This window comes from Alternaria viburni (assembly GCF_023758015.1).
Source record: "Alternaria viburni strain BMP 2772 chromosome Unknown scaffold_3, whole genome shotgun sequence".
In the NCBI taxonomy this organism is placed as follows: domain Eukaryota; kingdom Fungi; phylum Ascomycota; class Dothideomycetes; order Pleosporales; family Pleosporaceae; genus Alternaria; species Alternaria viburni.
In genome coordinates, this window is record NW_026055772.1 from 277,634 (window position 1) to 293,935 (window position 16,302).

Genomic DNA, 16,302 nt, shown 5'->3' on the forward strand with positions numbered 1-16,302 from the left:
GACTCTAAATGTGAACCATACACTACCGACGGTCATTCCTTTCACAAGATCTCCACCTCGCCCGCAACGGAACCACCGGTCTCGTCGATCAGCAGCATACACATAGACGATCTAGACACATGGGGATACAGATGGGAAGGAGAGCATCGGTGGGATAACGAGGACAATCAAGAGTGGGTCGAAACCGAGAACGATGAGGATCGGGCGCTTTTGCGCTGCTGCGGCATGGCTTGTCCACCACCTCCGCCGTCCTTCGAGGTGCTGCCTACTACGCATCCCTTCGTTACCGTGCACGATTACATCACTCAAGTCCATGCTTGGATCCAAGCTCTCAAACCAAGCATTCTGGAGGCCCTGTGCGAGTCGCGCTCTCCTTCATCGAGGTTTTACATCAGCTTGATGTCCCTGGAAGTATTGATTTATGAGGAGGACTTTCGGGCGGACGGACTGTGGAAATCAGTTGAGCAACATGTACGACGACGCAGAGACGGCACGATGTTTTCTCGAGTACACTATAAAAACACACTAGCTGCAAGCCGATAGTACTCACATTCACGGTGCTCAGTATCCAGTTTCAGATCTAGGAAACTGCGTAGGTACGCGGGTTGGAGCAGTCTCCTTTACTTTCACGTAATCTCTGTTGACAAATCCATCAAACTAGCTTGAAAATCTGTCTTTCCAATCGACTCATCTCATGCATGAATCGACCTTTCCACTTCTCCCGTCTCTGTTTCTGTGCTTCATTGAACTGGGCCCACTTACGTTCCTGTTTTGTCGATGAATAAGCGCCTTGGTCGGGTGTATACATCGGGAGTTCGCGATGCATGTCGAGAAATTCCTCCAACAAACCAAGTCTGCCTACCCCAGCTCTTCTGTATACACCAGGACGTTCCATCGTCACTATCAATGCGTTAAGACCTCCCATCGTCACTACCAATGCGTGAAGACCTGTCGTATCTACATGGACTGGCTTTCGTGCAGTCAGGGGTATAGCGAGAACCGCTAGAGGTAGATTTCCGTGGGGGCTGCCACTTTTGTCGCGGGCCTGTTCTGTGTTGTGTAGGTCATGACCACTATCCAAAGAACCACCCAATAACGCTGTAACACGTTCAGAAATCCCTTCTGCGCCCTTCTAATAGTCTCTAAGCTCTTGACAATGATCTTTGTACAGCTTGATAACAGGTGCCCGGAATACGAGCGAAGCCTTAACAATGCTACTAAGAAGGTTATTTCTTCGCGTTTAGCCTACATAAAACACATATTAATATATATTTACCTAAATATAAATTTTATTACTTAATAGCTACTACTATTTTTAAAGTATTTTATTCTTATTTCTTAAACTTTTAGTTAACTTATAAACTATAATTATAAAAGTAGTTATTAGTATAAACTCTTTAAAGTAAGTAGCTATAAGTATTACTTATAAAGTATAACTTTTTAACATTTATTAGTATATAGCTAAGCTATTTAAGTTAATAAAAAAAACTCTTTACTATATTTTTTTTTTTTTAAAAAGTCTCTAGCTTAAAAAGTATTACTTATATAGTTAGCTATATTTATAGTAAATAGTAATACTATATACTTTATAAATAGCTATAGTAAATAAGTAGTATCTTAAGTCTAATTTAGTGTTATTTTTATAGTAAAATAATATTAAAAGATATTAAAAAATATTAAAAGACTTTAAGCTAGTCTCTTTTAGAACTACTAAATAATTTTAATATTAATTTAGTATATATTACTATAGTAATATAGTTATTTTAGTATAAACTTATTCTATACTTACTTATATAACTTTCTTTATACTATAACTAGAAATAACTAGAAATAACTAAAAATAATATAATATATAGTAATAGGTATAATACTAGCTAATAGAACTAGCTATATTTATTCTTTATTAACTATAATATAATACTATATTAACTCTCTAGATAGATAGTACTTAATAATAATAAGTATCTACTTATATTATAGTTCTTAACTATAAAGCTTTATAGCTATTATAGTAGCTATCTACTTAAGAGTAGTAATACTTAAAAAACTATTTATAAACTTCTTTTTATTATTATCTAATATACTATTAAGATAGCTAATAATTTTATTTAAAGCTCTAATTTATAATTTTATAGTATTAAAAATAAGTTTAAAAGAGCCTAGTTCTATAGTTAATACTAGTTTATATATAAATATATAAATATAAATAGTATAGGTCTTTAGTATATCTAAAGTAATAAAATAGCTTTAATTAATATTAATAATAAGCTTAGAGTAGTAAAAGAACTTATATATATTAGTAGTAAGTTTTTTAATAGTAAGACTAGTAAAAAAGAAAATTAATAGTATACTAGTGCACAAGGTATTCTTATATAAATTAGATCTTTAATAACCTAAGAATTATCTAGAGAGAGAAACGTCTTTTAATAAAAGCTCTTTAGAATTATCTTATTATCTACTATCTTATCTTTTACTTATACTTTTTAGTATTAGACTCTTATATAATACTTTAGATAATAGAATCTCTTTATAATAGAACTCTTTCTTACTAAACTAATATATACTATACTTTTTTACTTATACTAATTACCTTACATTCTTATAGTAATATATCTTTATACTCTCTAATACTTATATAAATAGTAAAGTCTATAAAGATATATTCTACTATATAGTATAAGAAGTAGTTAGTATACGTTAATATAACATATATAGTAACAATAACTATAATAGATATAATAAGTATAGACTTAGCTCTTTTCTTTAGATTAGCTAGAACTATAATAGTAGTTATGTTTAGGCTAACTACGTTCTTACTACTAAGTAATATTAGATAAGATAATTGCGCAGATAAGGCAACTACTTAGAAATACTAAGAAACACTAATTTAACTAATATCTAGAATAGTAATATTAAAAGTATAATAAAATGCTAAGCTAGCTAGGTTAAGATAATACTATAATAGTATATTTAGAACGTACACTAGTGCGGAACTATAGTTTAATAGAACTAATAACCTAATAGAGTATTATAGTAAGTAAAATACTAAGCTATACTAACTATAAAGGTATTTAGAAAGTATTCTCTACTATTAGATAGAGAGAAGAAAACACTATTAAGTATTTAGAACTTATCTTTTAATTATATAACTTCTATAGTATAATATCTATTTAGTATTTAAGCTATTAAGTAAAGAAGTATTAGCTTTTTTATAAGTTATTTAGAACTATAACAACTACTAAAGAAATAGAAAAAGCGTAAGGTATTAAGAGATCTAGTAATCTTCTCTTCTAAGTATTTATCTACTACTTCTTTAACTACTTTAATACTAAAAATACTAACCTCTAGAACTATTTCTAAAGTAAAGAGTATATTATTATTTATAATAGTAACTAATAGTATAGTCTCTATAGTTTACTTTAGACACGCTACTTTAGTTTTTACTAGTAATAATATTACTAAGTTTCTTAAAGACTATAACTAATAAGCTAATAATAGAGGCCTCTCTAATAAAATAAGAGTTTCTATTCTTCTAGATTATATTAGTAATAAAAATTACTCTATTACTTATATTATTAAGCTCTTTACTAGTTATAAGAAGAAAAACTAGGCTAAGCTTAAGATAAATATAAAGAAATACTAGGTAGATAAGAATACTACTATTAAGATAGGTAAGCGCTTATACTTATAAGCTTTTATCTATAGGTATATAAATAATCTACTTAGTCTTACTAAGTATTATACTTACTTTTATATAATAGTAGAAGCCTATATTACTAATAAGTAAGTTTTATAAAAGAAACTTAGCTTTCTCTTCTACTATAAACTTCTAAAGTATAATAAGTAGATAGTTACTTTTATAATACTTAACGCTTCTAAAAGTAATAATTAAGCTAAGTACTATATAGATAAGATCTATACCTTTTTTAAGAAACACTATAGAAAGAATAACACTATTAATAATATATATACCTAGAAATATAGTAGTATAAATACTAAGATAAGATATATTATACTTACTAATAAGCGCGCTACTTTTAACCTAGAAAAAGTAAAGAGCGTTATTACTAATCTTAAGAAGTAATAAAAGAAGTAAGAATCTTTACTTTCTTCTAATATAGATCTTAAAGTAGAATAACTTATAACTTTACTAAATAGACTAAGGCTTAATATAGATATAGTTTATTTCTTTATAGTCTACTTATTAGTTACTCTAATCTTTAAAAACTTTTATAATACTTTATACTTTATAGACTATATAACTAAAGAAAAGCTCTCTATTAAAAGAAATAATAGTTCTTTTATTACTAAAGTATCTAGAAATATAGCTTCTAAGAGAGAAACTATTTAGTATAGAAAGGCTAAGTATATTAACACTTACTATATATATAATAAGAAAAGTTATAAGATTACTAAGTATAAACTCTATAATAACCTCTATAACTTAGATTAGATTAGTTACTATTAGAATAGTAAGCGTAAGTAAGAAACGTACTATTTTAGCCTACTCTATAATTACCTTAACTAAATCTCTAGTACTTCTTTATTAACTTATAAGCTTAAATAGCTTAGGTCTAAAATTAAGAAGTATTTTAATATTATAGATAATATAATAGAATAGTCTATATCTAGTATTCTTTCTAAGAAGTTTAAGAGAGACTTTTACTCTAAGTATATTCTTAAGTAATTAAACTTAGCTAATATAATTACTTACTTAGACTATTACGTTAGTTATAGAGATACTTAATAGTAGTTTATCTAGTTTTAGAAAGGCGTTAAGTACTCTAAGAAAGCCTAGCTACTTAATAATATTAATTCTAATAGTATTATTATTAGTAGTAAGAATACTACGTTTCTTTATAGTACTAAAGGTAATACTATTAGACGCCTAAATAAAAGTATTCTTAGTAACTCTAATTAAGTTTATAATAGCTATATTAAGAAAAGAGGTAGACTCTCTAAGTAATTATAAAGCTCTTAGCTATTACCTAAAAAGAATATAATTAGATAGGTTTCTAACTTATAGGCGTTAGACACTACTATAATACTAGAGAATAGTTAGTTAGAGTAGCTATTTCTTCTATAAGCTTCTAATACACTATTTATAGTTATTTATCTACTAGCTAATATCTATATTAATAATAGTATATTAGCTAATTTTAGATATTTATTATAAGGCTATAAAAAGAAGATAGTTAAGTTTTTAGACGCTCTTTCTAACCTAGAACTTAAGAAGCTTATTAAAGAATAACCTAATTATATTATAATAGTGCTTCTAAGTTAGAAAGTATAAGAGGTAATAGTTTCTAACTTAATTAGTTAGAATAATATTACTAATTAATTACGTAATCTTCTAAAAAAGAATAGTATTAGTATAAATAGTATTAGAATAGTAAATAGCTTTAAGGCTAGCTATGCTATAGATTTTAGGTAGGCTCTATTTTTATCTAAAATCTATACGCTCTTTTACGCGTCTACGCTCTACTATTATAACTTCTATAAATACTTATTATAACCTCTACTAACTATATAGTTATATTAATATAATACTAATACCTCTTATAATACTATTAATATATACTACTTAAATACGTAAACTTAATATAAAGTTACTAGTTATAGTAACTTATAGAGTAATACTCTTAACTATATACCTACTAAGATAGTATATAGAGTATAGAGACGCGCTAGACACACGTTTGTATAGATAGATCTACTAAAAGCCTAGATTTATATTTATAGTAATTCTGTTAAATACCTTATTAATATAGATATATAGATAAATATTCTTTACCTTAGTATAGCGCGCGCGCTAAAGATACTATATAAATACTAGATATAGAAGCTTAGTAACCTACTATAAAAAGTTATCTCTACTAATAGTAGCTATAAGCTATTTATTAGTACTATATTTAACGTCTCTATACGTATTAGTACTATAGTTATTTACACTACCTTCTATATTATTATAAACTTTATACGCTTAGCTATACTTAGAGAGCTATAGTATATAGCGTTATATATTAGAATATAATATAATATATTTAGTAGAGTATAATATTATATTTAGTCTAAGAATAGAACTAAGTTAGTTTTCTTTATTATCTTAGACTTTAAGCCTATATACTTATTCTCTACTATAGATTATAAGTAAAAGAATAGAGATAATAATACTATAGAATATATATAAATTAGTACTATAACTAACTTTACTTTAGAGCTATCTTAAAATTCTTCTATAGTTTAGTATCTATACTAGAGAGCGTAGTATAATCTAACGTATAGTTTTAAGTAATATAATATACTATTTCTAGTAAGTATCTAATAAATATAGAGAAGGTAGATACGCTTTCTCTTTAATAATAGCGTAGAGGTACTTTAGATAGATAAAAATACTAAGCTAATTATTTAGTATAAATAGAAGCTTACTAAGTATACTATTATATATAAGATTAACTATAAGAAGATACTTAATTACGCGCGTAGAATCTATTAGTAACTAAAGGTTACTACTTTATATAAGACTATAGATAAGAAGATTTACTTTATTAATATTTCTTAAGTAAATAAGCTAATAGAGTTTAGACGTAAAGACTAGAAGAAATAAGCTATTTAGCGTTAATAACTTTACCTATCTATTTATAAACTAGACCTAGAACTATATAATAATATATTTAAACTATAATACGCTATATTTTTATAAGAAACTTACCTTATACCTAAAAGACTAGCTAATCTTTATATTAGATTATAAGTTATGTAAGAAGAGAGAGATCTCTTTATCTAGATACTCTATAGTAGAAAAGTAGCTTTATTATAGAAATTTACTAAATCTAGTAGAATATACTCTAATATATACCTACTATATAAGATTTATATAGTAGAATATATCTTCTCTAGGCCTTAGAGATAGGGCCTACTGCGTTATATTTTATAACATTATACTATATTATAAATAATAAACAAACAAACTTTTAAGCTATTAAAACTAAGCCTAATAGACTTAAACGCCTCTTACTACCTACCTACACTTCTCTTTCTTACATATTTACAACAAATAGCAACGCTATATTAACTTTTTATTACTACTAATACTACCTAGAGATTATAATAACCTAGTAGTAGTTACTACTATACTATATTTAGTCTATTAAGCTACTGCTGCTACCTCTATTATAGTTACTGTTGCCTAAAGACTTAGAAAGATTCTAGAATTAGTAGTAGTAGTAGTAATATCTTTATAGTGCCTAGTAAAAAGCCTCTTACTTTAATACGTTATACTAGCCTTAAAGCCTTCTATACTTGTCTACACTAGTTATATTCTATTATAAGCTTATTAAAAAAGCTAGCGCTATCTACACTACTAAAGTTATTATATTATCTACTACTTTATTATATTGTGTTGTATACACATAGATTACTACTATCTATTATAGGTAGATAATAAAGTTTAAAACTAGTTAGATCTATCTATTAAAGTCTTTATTTATAATCTTATTAACATAGGCTAGCTACTTATTAGAGAGATATATAGCAGGCCTACTATCTAAGACCTTAGCTAAATCTTTAAGACGCTTATTCTACTTAAGAGTAATACATTATCTTTTCTTATCTATCTTAGTACTAGCTAATATATAGATACTACCTAGCACAAGAGCGTCTATAATAAACTTGTTATTATTACAAAGCTAGTAGATAAGCTTATTCTTAATAAGTCTATTACCTAGGCAGAGAGAATAGATATAAGCCTATACCTGCAACGCGTAGATACCTGTGTAGACACCTATAAGCTTCTCTAGGTACTACTCTATTTTATTATAGGTATACTAGTATATAGCTACGTTAGCCTTAACGTTAGTAGATATTAGTAATAGCCTATAGTATAGGCGCTTATTTTCTACAACGTAGTTAGCAGTAATAAGAAATATATTAAGAATCTTAGAGAGTTAATTATAGAGTTTATAGAATATTTAAAAAAGAGAGTATAGGTATAAAGAAGAGATAGACTATAGAGAATCTTTTTAATTAAAAAGTTCTGCCTATTTATAGTACTATAGTTAAAAATATAGTTCTACTCTAATAGAGGCGCACCTATATTATAAGTATATACATCTTAGGCTAGAGTTTTACTTAACTAACTAGGCATAGCCGCTAAGTAGATACCTTAGGCTAGGTACATGCCTTAGGCTAGGTACATGCCTTAGGCATTAGTTCTTAGAACTTAGTTTTACTAGAGCTTTTAGCTCTCTTCTTAGCTAATATAGTATTATAACTTTAGCATTAAGCTTCTAGCTACTACTCTTTTAACCTAGATCTACTTCTCTACATACTAGCCTATATACCTTACTACTACTAAGGCTTATAGAACGCATAGAATTAGTACTATTTATTTTTGTTTTCTCTTTACTGTAAAGCTGCAGAACCTAGAACTTTATAGCTTACTCTTAATAGCTAAAAGGTATTAAAAGAATATATATACTACTACCTACTGTAATTAAAGGTATTTAGAAAATATACCTATATTATAATTATATACTATGTTACTTAGCTACGTTGTGTATGCGTTTAAGTAAAAGCACTTTATTAAAGTAATATAGTAGAATATAAAGCTTAGTAAGCGCAAGGCTTTACTATTCTAAAGAAGCTTAAGTAGGTTATAGTTAATATAGCTAATACTTGCCTTAATAAAGGTACCTAGAAGCGCTATAATAGTTAGTATTATAACTTATAGTATCTAGTTTCTAAGAAGAATAGAGAAGCTTAATAGATCTCTAATATATAAAAGATTAATACTATTAGTATACGTAATATAAACCTACTACTAATAGTAGATAAGTTTTCTAAACACTTTACTAGATATCTTATTAACTCTCTTATAGATTTTTATTCTAGTTATAATTAGATTACTCTTTATACTATAAGCTAGAATATAATAGCCTTTTAGATACTAGTTAGTCTTTTCTATTTATATACTATAGTTATAGAGGTAACTAACTTAGTTATAGTATTCTAGCGTATTATAATAAAGATTCTTAAGAACTATTAGCTAAATACTATAGTATTTATTAATAATATTACTTATAAAGGTTCTAAGACAGACTATAGTAGAGAAATAGCTATACTTAGTATTTATTACTACGTCTATAAATATATTCTCTAACTTAACTATATTCTTATAGACGTTAAGCGCGTAGAAAAGATAGTTTTTAGTAAGAAGTACTACTTCTTTATAGAACGCCTAGAGGTTATTAGTTATAAGATTAGCTCTAAAAAACACTATTCTAATAGTAAAAAGGTCTAGAAGCTTTTAGACTAGCTATCTTACTATAATATATATAATATTTACTCTTTTCTTAGGCTATGTATCTACTACTATATCTAGGTAAAAGAATTTACTACTATTACTAAGCCTCTCTTCTATCTTCTTTATAGAAATATAAAGTATAAGTAAAGCCTAAATTAGAATTAAGTAATATATATACTTAAATATACTATATATTTAGCGCTAGCGCTAGTAAGCCTTAACTACTTAGATATATTAAAGTATAAAGTTTTTCTTATAACTAACGCTAGTTAGAATAGAGAAGAAGCTTATCTTAAATAGCTATAGGCTAATAGCAAACACTACTCTATTTAATTTAAAAGTATACTCTAGTTAGTAAGAGAACGTCTTTAGTATTCTACTAAGTTAGAATATAAAGTAGTGCTTTAGGCTTTAAAGAAGTTTTATATATACTTTTATAGTATACACTTTACTATTAAAACTAATATAGTAATACTTATTACCTAGCTTAATTACTTTTTTACTAATAACTTAGAATTAGTTATAAATTAGTAGATCTCTACTATTCTTTTTTAGAACTTTAATATTATCTATATCTTTAGAAAGAAGAACGTTATTATAAATACTCTCTCTTACTACTCTAAATCTAATAATTAGGTTCTACTAGAAGAACCTAAAGATAATCTTAAGAAGTTTATTAACTATATAATTAGAAGTATAGAAGAAGAGCTACTACCTATTAGAGTATTCTAGGTACTTAAGTATAAGTATACTAAATAATCTAAATAGATTGCTTAGTTTCTTATTAATTTTAAAGTTTCTAAGAGTATAATACTAAAAGAGCTTTACGTATAGAAGAAGAAAGCTTTAAACTTTTTTATACGTAATTACGCGCTCTTCTATAAGACTTTAAGAAACGTTACTATACGCTATGTTATTAATAACACTAATATCTACTTATAAACTATATAGTTAATATATAAAACTATTAGCTATTATAGAACTAATACTATATACTCTATACTCTTCTAATATTACTAGTAGTCTAATATATATAAAGACGTTTAAGAAAGAATTTAGCGTTATTCTAAATACTAGCTTTACTTCTCTAAGAGAAGAGTTAATATATTAACTAATACGTATAGCTTTATAATCTAGAAGTTAGTTATAATTAATATAGTTTATATACCTTACTACTAAGGTAAGAAGTATCTTATTATTACTAGAGAATACTTAAGTAGATAGCTAGAAGCTAAAGCGCTTTCTAATAATAAGTCTAGCACTATTACTAAGTTTATTTATAAGAATATTATCTACTAATAGAGTATAATACGTAAGCTCTTAGTTAATAGTAGGCTAGACTTTACTAAGGTAGTAAAGTATCTTATAGCTAACTATAAGATTAAGTGTATTTAGTTATTCTTATATAATCTATAAACTATAGATAAGATTAAGAGTAGATATAAGTCTATTATTAATGCTCTTACTAAGCTATTAGGCCTATAAGTAAATAACTTACCTACTATTCTTCTTACTAACTATATTTCTACTTAGTCTTAGATAGGCTATTTACTATACTAGTTAATTACTAGTTAAAACCTAGTTCTTCTATTAGAATTAGAGCTTCTAATATAGTAGACTCTTCTATTTTAAGAAGTAAAGAATTATATACAACTTCTAGTAATACGCGTAATATAACTAGACCTCTAGAACTAATTTACTAAGAATACTATTACTTATACTAATTAACTATATTAAGCTAAGAAGAATTATTAGAATAATACTAAGAAGATACACTATAAAGAGCTTTAACTTAGTAACTTAGTTCTTCTATAAAACTCTATATAGAAGATTAATATATCTAGAGATAAAAAGCTTAATACTAGGTAAATAAGTCTATATTACATTTAACGCCTATAGCTAGAGTAAGGTACTTACTAGATTAAGAATCTTAATAGAATGCTACTTCTATACACTATTCTAGATAAGAGGCTAAAGCTCTTTTACTAATAAATACTAAAAGATATTACTAAGTAATATTATAGCTAGATAAAGCTCTATAACCTAGATAACTAGAAGAATACTAACGTTTCTACTAACGTGCTAGCTAGCTCTATTAATAATAATAAAGAAGATAGCTAGAACACTTCTTTCTAACTATAACTTAAGAAAGAAAAGATAAGTAATACTCTAAGACTTATTAGCTAGCTAAGTATTTTTCTAAGGCTTATTAGTTAGCTAAGTATAGTTATTACTAAGCGCTTTATAAAAGAAGAATAGAGAGTATTTAGACTAAACTTTATTTTTTTCTCTAATTCTAATATATTATTAGTGTTAGATAAAGAAAGAACTTAGGCTATAGAATAGTCTTTACTTAAGAAAGAGAAGAAAAAGTTTACTATAGGCTCTTTTGTCTAAAAGCCTCTTTAATAATATATAGTCTATTATTACTAAGTATTTAAAGTATACTTTTTTATTTTCTTTTTATTTCTTTCTCTTCTAGTATATTAACTATACTATAAAGAATCTTAATATTATAAATATATATAGACTATATTAGTCTTATAGAGAAGTATTCTATAAGTTCTACTAAAACTAGAGAAATAACGCTTTTTTTACTTTTAACCTTAATTTATTTTAGCTTTTTTTCTACTATACTTATACCTTAATAGCAATAATAAGTCTTTACTTATTATACTCTTTTTCTAGCTTCTATTAACTCTTACTACTACTAGTAAGAGAAGCGTCTAACTTCTTTATAGTCTTAAACTATACTAGATAAATATATTATAAACTATAAGATAAGTAGTAATAAAAACAGCGTAGTACTTATAGTAGCGTTTAGCTAAAAGCTACTACTAGAGTCTAAGGTAAACGCTACTCTAAGTACTTTCTACTACCTCTAACTTCTCTACTATAATATTAATACTAAATAATATAGATAAAGAGTTTACTATATATAGTAATATCTTTTCTTATAAGCGCTAAGTAGTATATATTTAAATACTCTTAGTAGAGTATAAGTACTATAAACTTTAAGATAAAGTAGAGAAGATAGCTACTACTATTCTTACTACCTTACTATATTCTATCTTATATTAGATTCTTTACTACTAGTCTACTAGACTATAGAGTTATATAACTACTAAAGTATTACTTCTACTTAGTAATAACTACTTAGACTTAGTTAGTTTACTATTCTAAGCTTCTTAAGCTACTTAAATTAAAGCTTAGAATAGTAATTTCTAGTTGTATTAGCCTACCTATAGTTAGGTCTTTAGAAAGTAACTACTACTAGGTAGATAAGAACGTATCTATTCTACTACTATCTTAATATACTTAGAATGTCTAGAGAATATAGTAGCTATAATTTTATATATAATAACTAGCTATAACTCTATATATAACTACCTAGAAACTACTATAATAACTATAACTATCTTATCTTTAGTAACTACTTTTCTATTACCTCTATACGCTCTTAGAGGTAATAAAAGAGAAAGCTATAAGTATTATAGCTCTCTTATAACTTTAATATTAGAAATACTAGTACTAATTATAATAAGTATTACTCTTTTAACTATTCTATCTAGCTTTAAACTTTCTTTAAACTATATTTATATAGCTATTATAGTCTTTTAGCTATAATTCTAATAATTATAGTTTATAATAGTTCTAATATATAGATTTTAGGTAGGTTAGAATTTTACCTAAAATCTAGCTATTACTAATATAATAATATAACGCTATCTATTTACTAATACTATTATACGCGTAAGAATACTACTAAGTATAATAGCTAATTACGTAATTAATTACTTTACCTTTACTATAATTTTACCTTCTAACTTTACCTATTAATATTATAATATTATAATACTATAATAGATAGAGGTCTCTTAATTATATATATATATATACTGTCTCTTAGCTATTACTTTTTTTTTTCTTTTCTAACCTTCTTAATCTTTTCTCTCTATCTCTATATACTATAGTTACCTTTTAGAAGTAGGCTATATCTTCTTTCTCTCTTTATTAATCTAACTTTTCTTATTTTCTATCTTAGTAATTATAACTATAACTATAACTATAACTACTATACTTAGCGTAAAGAAGTATAATAAGCCTATAGGCTACCTAAACCTTCTCTATAACTTCTAGTTACTATTAACTCTATATATAAGAGCGCGCGCTTAGCCTACTATATCTATAACTAATTTTATAAATAGACGTATAAGTATAACTATATATATATATATATAAGCTTAGTACTATTAGTTCTATACTCTAAGCTAGTTTAGTAAGAGTTTCTTTATAAGAGCTAGTCTTAGATTACTAAAGAAAGATACCTACGCTACTAAAGGCTTAGTAGAAGATAGCTAGTAATAAGAATAAGAGTAAGAGTAAAGCTATAAATACTAGAAAGTTAACTTTCTCTTATAGCTAAGGCTCTTTTTTATAAAAGATTTTTTCTTAAAAAGGTTTACCTTTTAAGCTTTATACACCTAGTCTAACTAAGAATTTTACTACTTTAGGTATCTATAGTTAAGCTTCTAGAAGTAACACTAGCTTTTTCTCTACTACTTCTTCTAGTTTATAACTAAAGAAAAATACTCTTATAATTATCTAGGCTCTATACACTAAAGCTAAAAACTAAGTTCTTACTTTAGCCTAGAACTAAAATCTCTAGAATCTAAATATTAATAGTAAGGTAATAAAGTTTATTACTAGTCTTAAATAGTAGTCTTCTAAGTAATAGAAAGTTATTTTTAATACTTTTATAACTAACGCAACTTTTCTATTTAACTAGATTACTAACTTTATTCTTAAAGTATTTAATATAGTTAAGGCGCTACTAGAGCTTATAGATAAGTATAGTAGTATTAAAGTATTTAATAGCTAGTATTAAGTCTTAAGCTAAGCTAAGAATACTAAAGATAAGCGTATTATAGAGCTAACTACTACTACTAAAAGTGTTAATATATTAGAGTCTAGTCTTATAAGCTATATCTCTTACTTTTTAAGTAAGGTTCTATATAACTACTAGACTATATCTAATATATAGTTCTACTTTAGGCGTCTAGACATTAGTAATATAGCTCTTTTCTTAGTCTAAGTAGTAGCTATTTATATTTATACTCTATGTAAAAGTACTAAGACTAATATTATTATATAAGACTAGGCTACCTTAAGAGATTCTATTAAGGTAACTATTTAGTTTACTAAGAAGAATCTACTTTCTAAGACACTATTTCTTTTAAAGTATTCTATTAAAGTATTAAAAAAGAACTATAAAAAGTATAGTATAACACTAGATATACTTAGCCTTACTACTAGAAATATTATAGTTTCTTTTGCTTATAAGTATAAGAAAGATAGTACTTATAATAGTTAATATAAGTTTTAGTAATATATCTTTCTATATATAGCTAATAGGTATTCTAATAAAAACTACTAAATTACTTATACTCTTTATAGTAGTAATAACGTAATAATTACTAATACTATAGCTAGATACTAGATAAAGCTTTACTCTATCTATTAATTAGCTATCTCTATTATAATAGAACTTAGATTATTTCTATATAAGTTAAGAGTAATTAATAAAAGTAGTAATTATATTAAAGTAGAGCTAAAGAAGATTAGAGTAAGGTAACTTAGTAGAGCTAAATTAGTTACTTCTTTAGTAAACCTAGAGAAGTAGGTATACTAAGAGCGCTAGGCTAGTCTTAAGGTAGTTAAGAAGAGAGTAGTAGTAGCTAAGTTATAGAAATTAAAGCTTTATAGTATATAAACTAGCCTTCTACTACTACTACTACTATCTAGCGCTAGTACTCTAAAATCTACTCTAGCTTACTAATCTTTGTCTAAGAAGATAGACACTACACTTAATAAAGATAATTTAGAAGATAAAGACTAGAATTCTAATAAGCTTAAGGCTTTAACTATAGCTAAGAACTATAAATATCTAGATAGAACTTCTAATTTTCTTTAACTAATTCTTAATAGCTACTCTAAGTATACTAAACTTAATAACTATAAACGTGTTAAAGTTATCTAAGCGTAGTATTAAGAAGTTTATATTAGTTACTACTCTAATAGCTTATTAATTAATAGTACTTATATTTATTAGACTTATATATAAGTAATAGCTACCTATATAAGTCTCTTTAAGTAAGCTATAAATATAAAAGCTATAAATAATATTTTTCTTTTTTTATATCTTTTCTAAGATAAGTAGTATAAACTCTAAATCTACCTAGTTATATCTATTCTCTTTATTAAGTAATATAAGCTTAGTAAACAAGACTCTAATCTTCTTAGCTATTACTTTTATTCTTAGATAGCTTATAATCTATATCTAATTTCTTTCTAGAAAGTAGTTAGTAAAAAGATAGATTAGAGTAAGCTAGTAAAAGACTTTAAGTAGAAGAGTAATATTACTATAGAGAACTTTAAGTAGCTATTTTTTAATAATAAGAAACTTAAGAAAATTATTAAAGAATTCTTTAAGATATACTATTACTACCTCTAACGCATTAATAGTAATAAAAACCTTAGCTAGCTTTATATTATATACTATTCTCTTATTTAATAAGCTATCTATACTAACCTTTATTACTAGATACTCTACTTAGTACTTTATAAAGAATATACTATAGTTTTCTACTCTTACTACGCTAAGTATACTATACTAGGTAACAAGACGTTCTTCTACTATATTAATCTTAATCTATTATTTACCTACGCTTAAGATTAAGATATAGATATAATCTAAGAATTAGTCTTAATTAATAATAAGAACTCTTAGAACTATATAGAGGTCTTAAAGAGCTTCTATTAATATATAGAGCTATACTTATAATAGCGCAAGACTACTAAGAAGAATTCTACTAGCTTTATTAAAGAATAGTATAATAATATTAATTAGATATAAGAAGTATAAGTAATAGCGCTAAGTATAAAGTAGAAGAAGTCTATTTATAGAGAAGAAGACGTTTATATTACTTACTCTATAA